Raw genomic sequence first — 9,495 nt, forward strand, 5'->3', positions numbered from 1 at the left:
AAAATGTACTGTGTATGTATAAAACTTAAAAATCTATAGATAACGGGTATCTCTAGCGTGAAATAAGGCCGCTGTGTGGGGAGTAGGAGTTAGTTATTTCTGCTCAAGATCTTCCTGTGTTTCAGGAAGCACATAGGGAAGAATGGGTTCACTTTGGCTACCGGGGTTTTCTGACAACAAAAGCAAGCACCTGGATTTATAAACTGAGCTCAGTTTTAACTGTGACAATTGACACCTTAAAAAATGTTACATTTATTGCTCAGTTCTTAGAAACAAACATCTGGATATTTTACACTGAAGAATAAAAATTTCAAAATTAAAAAATGTAGGGTAAAAGGGTCTGGATCCAAGACATATTTTAAGACTTACAAAGTGAATCAAACTTGCGAAACTTCAGATGTTGTTTGGTTCAAGCTTGGGTTAAAAATGTCATATTATATCCAGGAAAAGTAATTCACCCTCCAAAATTCTAACAATCCTTCTAAAGGAAGTTGTGCAAAACTAGTGGCTGAAGAAATGACAGCATACTATAAACCAAAGTTGGAGTGAAACATTTTCAAAAGGAATAAAAATGAAATCCTGCCATCTCAAGTGCGAGACTCCTTGAAATTTCCAGCAGACTGATAATAGCTTGATGAACAGTAAACCAAAGATAATCAACAATAATGGTTTCCTTACAGAAGTAACATCCCAATCAGTTGTTATTAGTAAGTTAGCTGATCATCTCCAAGAGTATACTAATTAAATTTGGAAAAAAAAAAAGTAATGATTGAACTGCTTTCACAAGGATTGTGATTATTTTTAAACTGATAAACCGATTGCCAGTGGTGGCTTCATAAGAGGACATTGTATTCTTTTGAACTTGTGGTAATACAAAAAAAGGGTGACACTTTAAAGATACAGTACAATTCCATTATTTTTTTCTTCTACTATTGGCTTTAACCTGCCAATGGGTGAAGTGTTACAGAGGCCTGTATTAGGAGAAGCCTGAAATGACACTACATGGCAGGAGATTGTGAGAACAGAAAAGTGTAGAAGTGAACGTGCAGTTAAGAATAGCTGAAGAAATAAGGACAAAACCACACAAAACGAATTAAAAAATTGGCATCTGAAAGAAAATAATCAGAAAAGTGTGGAGAGAAATTGGAAAAGAATTATGCCATTGAAATTCTGGTATGGCAATTCATAGCAAGTTTGTCACAGATCCCCCAAACCATCCAGTATGATTTTGAGGTTGGTCCCATCACATATGAGAGTGAGACATAGTAATTTCTAGTGCAATTACACCTAGATCTTGGCATTTCCTCCTGAGCAGAAGACAGATGGAATGTGTTCAGAGTAGACCCAGAAATGAAAAAGGTAAGAGGCTAGTAGGTTTGTGTTATACAAGGGTATTAAAGTAAGTAGATATACAGTGTAGCTTGGGTAAATGACAACTTGCTGGACAGATAACTATCTATGGACATTGGAAGCGTAAATACAGTAGGATGAAAGAAGAGTTTCAGGTGTCTGTAAAAATAGCAGGCAAAGTAATGGAGGAAACATTCATTTGGGTAGAAGGGAGGTGATCCTTCAACAGTGAAGTCTCCCAGGCCATCACATTCTTTCTCTGCAAAGTGGTGGAAACACAGGAGGGTGCTGAACAGCACACAAGAAATGGTGAATGAGAAGCAAAGTGGGCACAAACAACAGGCAGGAGAGGGAGAGAAAAAAAGAAATGTCCCGTTCTCTCCTCTTCCCAACCATGCTTGGCCAGCTCTCCCATTACTGCACTGGAACTGACTCCTAGAGGACAACCATTCTGCTGAGCAGCAGTGGTTTTATCTACTAAAGCCTTTGCAGGTCCAGCCTATTTGGACGTTTTATCTCAAAGACTGAGAATTCATTCAATCCTGCTTAGAACATACATTCCATATAAATGTCAATGAATTTTCAGTCAGCCCACACATCAATTGCCTTTTTCAAGTGATTGGCAGCAAGGAGCTCTGATGTCAAAAGGCCTTGGATTCAAGGACAAGAGGGGACACATGCCCATCCAGACTAGTCACAGGGAGAAATGCCCATGGCCTACAACAACACCATCTAATGAGACAATCATTTCAGAAATGATAATATTCCTGGTCTGTTCTTTAGCGATGTGTTATATTCCTAATGAGCTAACAAAGAAATCCGAAGGCTTGAGAACATAACTGGAAACATGGAGTATAAATAAAAAAGAGCTTATGGCAGAGGGATTTGTTTGGTGACCTTTACCCATTGGTATTGTTATAATAAACTCTAAGTAAATACACCTAGGAAACTAGTTGAAACAAATAATAGCCTGAAAGGGAAGTGGGCAGCCGAAGGCAAAGCTTAAAGCTAAAGACGTAGCAAATTAACCATTAACCACAGTAATGATTTGTTTTCAACAGTTCATTAGAAAAAAAGCAATGTTTTAATGTCACATCTGAGAATTATTATTCAAGCTTCAGAAATTTCTCCTGGTCAGGCTTCAGATGGTTTACACATATAGAATGAAGAAAGGATTTTGTCTTGAAAAACTGAATATGTGAACACAAGAATTAATTCTTCTAAGGGAAATGCAAGATCCTATAGGATTTTGAACAAATGTAGAAGGTGACCATCTCTAGCCTGTTTCAGTGCAGCCTTTAAGCGTACAATTAAAATAAAGCAAATGCTTAAATTTCTTTGACGTCAGTGGGATTTCAACAGGGCTTTAGTAATGTCCTGATTAGAGAAGATTCTGTTACCTCATACTTCTGCTGATATAAAACCAAACTAAAACAGAACTGTGTAAAGTCTATGTGCACTCTTACTTGGTATTAAAGTTCCACTGGCAAATATGTTCACAAGAGGATAACAATGCAGTGACAAGTCATATTCAGAACCAGAGCTAGCTGGATTATTTACTGCAAACATTTATATGGCTTTTGCTCGACTTTCTACATAGGACGCTTCATTTGGGGGTGTACAGAAAGTTGTTTCATTAGGGGAGAGGCAGAGAGAAAGATTTTTACACTCAGTGAGTTAGATGTCCTGCCACATGAGAAGGGCAGGAAGAGGTAGCCAGCAAGGAAGCAAGAGTTTTATTCTGATAAGGATAACACAGGAATAAGCATCAAATTAGAAGGAACACTGATCTAAACTATTCTGAACTGGCTGTCAGCCTTGAGTTACCACTTTGTAAGAAGAGTTCTGTTTGCTCAGCTCTGAGTGATAACGTGAAATCTGAAAGGTGATAATGATTTATGTTATTTCTGGTGTTTAAAAAAAACCTAAACAAGCAGAACAAAAGAAGAAAGGTCCGTGTCTGTAAACCCAGAAGGGAAGAACGCAGCAACAGTTGAGCTACCTGGTTTATATTCAGTGCTGTTTTCCCAAGTGCTGCTATGCAGAACTCCACCAAATAAAAAGAAAGAAAAAATAAAAGAGAAATTCTGTAAACAATTCAAGCATAAAAATTGTTTTGTTCTCTTTTATTTTCTACTTCTTTACTATTTCTAATAACTTGCATGCTTGTAGCTATCAAAATTCTTCACTGGAGTCTTTATGAATGTACCAATATATTCTGTCTACTGTTTTTCTCATGTTTCATTCACTTGACTGCTCCTCCAAGTATCTTGACACAAGATAATGTCCTTCTGCCAGTAATGGACTGGTTTATCTTACTGAAAAATTCTGCTATCACATATTGAGAAAAATATCTTTTGTACTATAGTTTTCTTCCACTGTTTTACTTGGCAATTTTGTAGGAATAAGTCCTGTTGTGCTAATGTACTGATCTGTGGTGTAACTGGAGTTACATCCATTAGATGAATTTAATTTGGGCATATTCAGGAATGTGAAGAAGCTGTTGCACCCATTTAGTCATTAATAGAAGAGATTATGGTCTATCAAATAATATCAACATCCTCTACTGATTTCTGTATAACGTTTGTTTTATTTGGCAAATTACTGTATATTCTTTTCCAGTAGATAGTGATACTCATAAGAGGCAAATAAATTAAGCATGAAATTGAAGGGTGTTTCAAAAATTGCAACACTATCCCCTGATATATTTAGGTTGTATTTACTGAAATGGGGGATTGCAGCATGTCCTTCTCCAGGCAAGAAAGCTTCTTTTCTGGTTTTCTCCAATCTGATTTTTAGTTCTCCCCTGAGGCAGTGGGTAAGCGAAGCTTGCAGTTTAAAGGAAGGATGATGAAGAGAGGCCCTGCCAGAAGAGTGAGAGACATTGCCTGGGGGAGAGAAAGCCACCATGGTCAGTGAGATGGTCAAGCCTTCATTCACTGTGGCCTCAGTGGCATTGTTCAGTAGTGTGTGCCAGAGAAAAGAAAACATGAAAGGTCCAACATTCTGTCCAGTATTCAGCAAGCAATAGTTTAAAAAACTTACAGAGTCTGAGGTGATGCCCTTAACATTGCACTTAACGGCTGTACATGGACATATCCTTCATGTATTGTTCTAGTCTCTGAATTCGGTTAGTATTTGGACCTTTATAGTATCTTGTCAGTTTTCTTCTGTGACAAAAACTACTTGAACCTAAAAGGGTACAGTTCATTAGTGTGAGACATAATGAGTGAAATGCTTAAGGCACAACCAGTATTAATTTAGGAACCATCCACCACAGAGATTTGTATTCTTTATTAATTTAGCTACCACAGTTCTCTGTAGATCACTGTGTTGCAGTGAAGAGCTGCAGGACAGGGTTTACAGAGCCAAAAGTCCTTTCTTGCCTCATACAGACTTGAGCATAAGCACTAGGGATGCAAGGCTGGAGCAAGGTGACCTGCTTTGAGCTGTTTCTGGTATGCTGTTACAATCTCAGACTAGTCAGTTTGACACTCCATACACTCAGTACTTCTGGCCTGTTTAGACTAAAGTATTTGGGGAAACACATCTGATAGCTGTGCATTTGGAGGTCAGTCACACTGGGACCTTAGGCCTGGGGGAAGCCTAACAACTGAAGTAACAAGAAGATAGCTAATTACAGAAAGGAGGAAAAAATAGAAATTAATCTGACCCCAGGAACTTTCAGCCTGCTCTAGTGTTGAACTGATGGAATAAAGCACATGGTATGTCAGTCTGTCCACTGGTCAAAGTAGTCTCCACTGCATATGTTCCTGCTTTAGAGATTATAATTAATAAATGACTGAAAGTTTAAGGTAATGAGGGAAAGTACAGGAAAAACACCTGGAGAGTATTTGTAGCTCAAAGTTGCGCAAAAAATCAAATCAAAGGATATTCCCACACCCCAGGTTCTGAGACATGAAATGCAGATTCTTTTTCTTGCTATATTAGGTTGCCAGGTTTGATTGTAGACTTTTTAAAAAAACTTATTTCTGAATGCATCATGTATTATCAGCATGTCTGTGCTGATTTCTGTGTTGGTCACTTCAGTTGTTTCTAGGTTTTACTTCTATTTCTTAATTTCTAATGGCAAAGTTGACTGTAAGTTTGTTATTCTGAGGAGAGTGACAGATTGCTGTGGGGTGGGGTGACGTTTGTTTGGTCTTAATGCTTTCCAAGCATTTCTGGGAGTCTTTAATCATTAGGATAATTTACTTTAGAAATAAATAATGAAAGTATTTATAACAGTAGATATAATTAACTGCTGGGATCAATTTGACAAGTAACAGCAACTCAAAAATTCAGCTTTCCAATAGTAGAAAGTCTTTGGGCTTACTCTTATTTTAGAGTGCCTTTAACCATTTGTAAGAAATCTTCCCTTCCATAGTTTCTCAGTGACAAGTCTGTATAATCTCCAAGAAAAAGCTCGTTCCTGATTTTCTTGTTTATATTTGTATATTAAGGCAAATGTTTGAGACATGTTTAATTTCAAAATTATCTATTTCTGATAGATAAAACAAAAACAAAGACAGAAAAAGATACCATTTTCTCATTCTGCAAATGTAAAAAATTGTTCACTTTTGTGTATATTCTACAAATCTCGACTAAATTCTTCCCAAGCTTCAAAAGTTGCAGGTTGAGAGGTTGTTGAATAGTTTTGACTAGTAGATGCCTGGTAGCAGATAGCACGTGTACATATAGGTTCCACTCTTCTAGAAGTATTTTCAAAATTCAAATTCAGCCTCAGTACACTAAAACATCTTCATTGCCTTGTAACAGAAAAGGACTGTGAATCCATAACTCTTACTGGTGGAACAATTTCCTGTTTGAATTTAACTAGTTTTAGGCAGTATTTCTTTGTGGTCAGGGAATACTTTATGTGCTTTGCTTTTGTCAGGATGTATTTTGTCAGGATAATATATCGATTTAGCACAGCTTTTTAGAGAACAAGGTTTCCTGATTGTCAAAACTCCTTAATGGTATCTAGGAACTTTACTGAATAGTAGAACTTAATGAAAAATAAAGCCACCTCTCTGCCTAGTGTGTTTTCTAGATTTTTTATGTCTAAGTTTATTAACACGAGACAAGCAAAGTAACATTCAAGAGAATGAAGATGAAATACCCTAAAGAGATCAAACCTGATTTTTATCAGCAGAAGATGCAAAACTCGGCCAACACATTTCTCAAGAACTTCTTCCTGTCACTCTTGTCACACCAGGATTTAAGGACAGTGAGCACTCTCTGGAGAATCTCCTGTTCTTCAGAATCAGATGGCACTTCTTAGAAATAGTACCTGAGATTTTCACTACTCCTAGGGTTCCTTTTTAATTTCTGATATGGGCTTTAAGTCTTTTCTTTTGCTCACAGCAAAGATTGATTTTAGTCAAAGGAGAAGCAGAAGAGTAATGGGCATTTTGAAAAAAAACCTCATAAATTCTTCTAGCATACAAGATAAATAGGAAATCTGGGCTTAAGTGACAAAGAAAGCAGAGAGGACTTGATATGTTCATTGAAGAAGACGCAGAAAAAGTGCTTCTTGTCACATATTTTCATTTTCTTAACTGAGCAAATAGTTTCACTATTGTATTAATCTGAATAAGAAAGATATTTCTGAAGTATTTTAAATATTTATTGAAACAGAAAACTGCAAAAGAAGAAACACTTTCAAAAGAATAGTTCAGATGAAATTTTAATGCCAAAATGAGCATTAACGGAGATTTGTTTACAGTGGTAAGATACAGTAGTGGGAATTTTGTGATAAATAATAGGAGAATATTTGCCAGTAGAAAATTTAAAAAAGTAAAAAGAAAGAAAAAAGGACATCTTAACAGAAATACACAAATGCACTCATTTAGGAGAGGAAATGTGCAAGTTACCCTTTAAGTGGAGTGTTGCCATGGAAGAACCTGACTGAAGTATGCACAAAACCAGTGACCTGTGATGTTAATAATAGTGTGTCAAAAGAACGTTTATTATGCAATAATTCTTAAAAGGGCAAACAAGGTTGTCCAAACACTACCTTCAGCTTTCTAACAGAAATATTTTATCTCCTGAAAAGTGTCTCTCAAATACAAACTTTCAGTTTTTTTGTGATATTTTTGGGAGTTCTTGGCAGAAAACACCATTTACTTGATTGAAGCCTTAGCACTCTCTAGGACTAGACACTGAAGCACAGCAAGTGTTTGAGCTCTATACCATTAATCCTAGATTTTCCCCTAGTTTTTTGAATGTAGTGCATAATATTTTAATATTTAGTATAGAACAATTATTTAGTGTACAATTATTCTCATTTGTTGAAAAATCACCTGATTTTTCCTGTGAAGCATCTGGCAAAGAAGCTGTTAATGTCACGTATGATCCTTAAATAATGTAAAATTACCTTCAAATATCAACTGCTGTGAGATTGCTTAAGCTGACCTGGTAGTTCACAAATGGGTTGTGCTGATCTGGGGGGGAATCCAAGTGACGTGCCACTTTGTGACAGACAAAGCTGTTCAACAGCTCAGGATCCACTGTGAAGTAAAACAGCTCTGCCTTTGGGGAGGGGATTGAGGATAGGGAGCCAAGTCCTTCATAGTGGTACATAACGAGGAAACCTTAGATGATGGGTGTGAGTAGAAACAAGAGAAGTATAGAATGGGACTATTCCTCCACAAGGACAGCCCAGCCATGGCACAGGCTGCCCAGAGAAGCTGTGACATCTCTGTCCTCAGGATTTTTCAAATTGCCACTGGATCAAGCCCTGGGCAACCTTGTCTGTCCCCAGAGCTGTCTCTGCTATGAGCAGAAGACTGAACCAGAAACCTCCTGAGTTCCCTTCCAGACAGAGTTATCCTATAATCCTATCATTTTATGAGGTCAGACGTTATAGAGATAATAGTAGACAATTACAGAGACTCACTTCTTCCTTAATGTGAAGGTTTCACCCAATGTACCATACTTGAAGTTCTCAGAAGATATTTCAGGATCTGTGTCTGAAACCTGCAGTTATTTTGGCCCCTCATGTTTGTTTCCATAACTGCCATGAGTGACTTGGCAACAGCCCAAAAAAATCACCATGTAGGTGGATGAAGAGACAGACAGAAGGGATCTGCCAAGTAATCAGACACCTGAGCAGAATTCCCTTTGAATGTAAATTTTCTTCATTCAGAGTGGAAAGTCCTCCAGAATTATTAGTTATTTTTAAGTGATAGGAGAAATGTTTGCATGTAAATTTAGGGGAGAGAGTGCAGAGGCAAACTGGCTAAGAGGAGATTTCACTTTTCTGCTGTACTGATATGTCTAATAAATTGTCTTAGAAGAGTAAACTGGAAATTAAGAGTGCATTTATTCTGCCAAATGCCAGCGATAGGAGGCACTGGATAGCTGCAGAGACCCAACCTTGCCATTTCAGGTTATGCAATTGATAATCATATTGCTGTTTTCCATTAGAAGCAATCTTAATAGCAAGATTTACAATCCTCCCCTTGTGGTGTTATATATGATGGATTAAATTAGTTTTACTATAGAAAGAGAGAAATTTTATTTTTACAAGAGTAAAAGTCTCACAGAAGCCTCAGGAATGTGGAGTAAGAGGTAGTCCTCTGTGGAATTGCTGGGGCTTGTAAGCCTGACAAAGCAGTGATTTTTTTTCTGACACATTGTGAATTGTCTATGCTTAAAAATTACTGGAAGAAAATACTTTGTGTTAAGCATCTCACAAAATGTCCCCTTTTGTTCATTTAGCTGCTTGTTTGTCCTGATATACCCAGACTTCCCAGCTTTTCCATGGCTTGCTTAAAGTTGTGTCTGAGCTTTGACACTCTCATGCAGCACACTGAAACAGCCTCTGTAATTTGTCATAGCTTCCCTTACAAGTCTGCCTCAGAAAATATCTTTGTCTGCTTTGTACTTCACAATGCTGTTTTCCATGCTCTCTAATTACCTCACCACAGTTCATGGCTTGTTTCCACTATGGACCATCCACTGTCAGACTGAAAAGCTGAGGAGACAGCTTGTGGTCCGGGGCCTCTGGCAAATGGAGACATATACACAGAACGTGTTGATCAGTACAGGGCAGAATGGACATCTCACACTGAGGGCTAGTGCAGAGTTAACAGCAGCAGCAAGTAGCGGTTAGTGGGTAGGAATTGTCTGAAACAAAAA

This window comes from Colius striatus, chromosome 10, assembly GCF_028858725.1.
Source record: "Colius striatus isolate bColStr4 chromosome 10, bColStr4.1.hap1, whole genome shotgun sequence".
Classification (NCBI taxonomy): domain Eukaryota; kingdom Metazoa; phylum Chordata; class Aves; order Coliiformes; family Coliidae; genus Colius; species Colius striatus.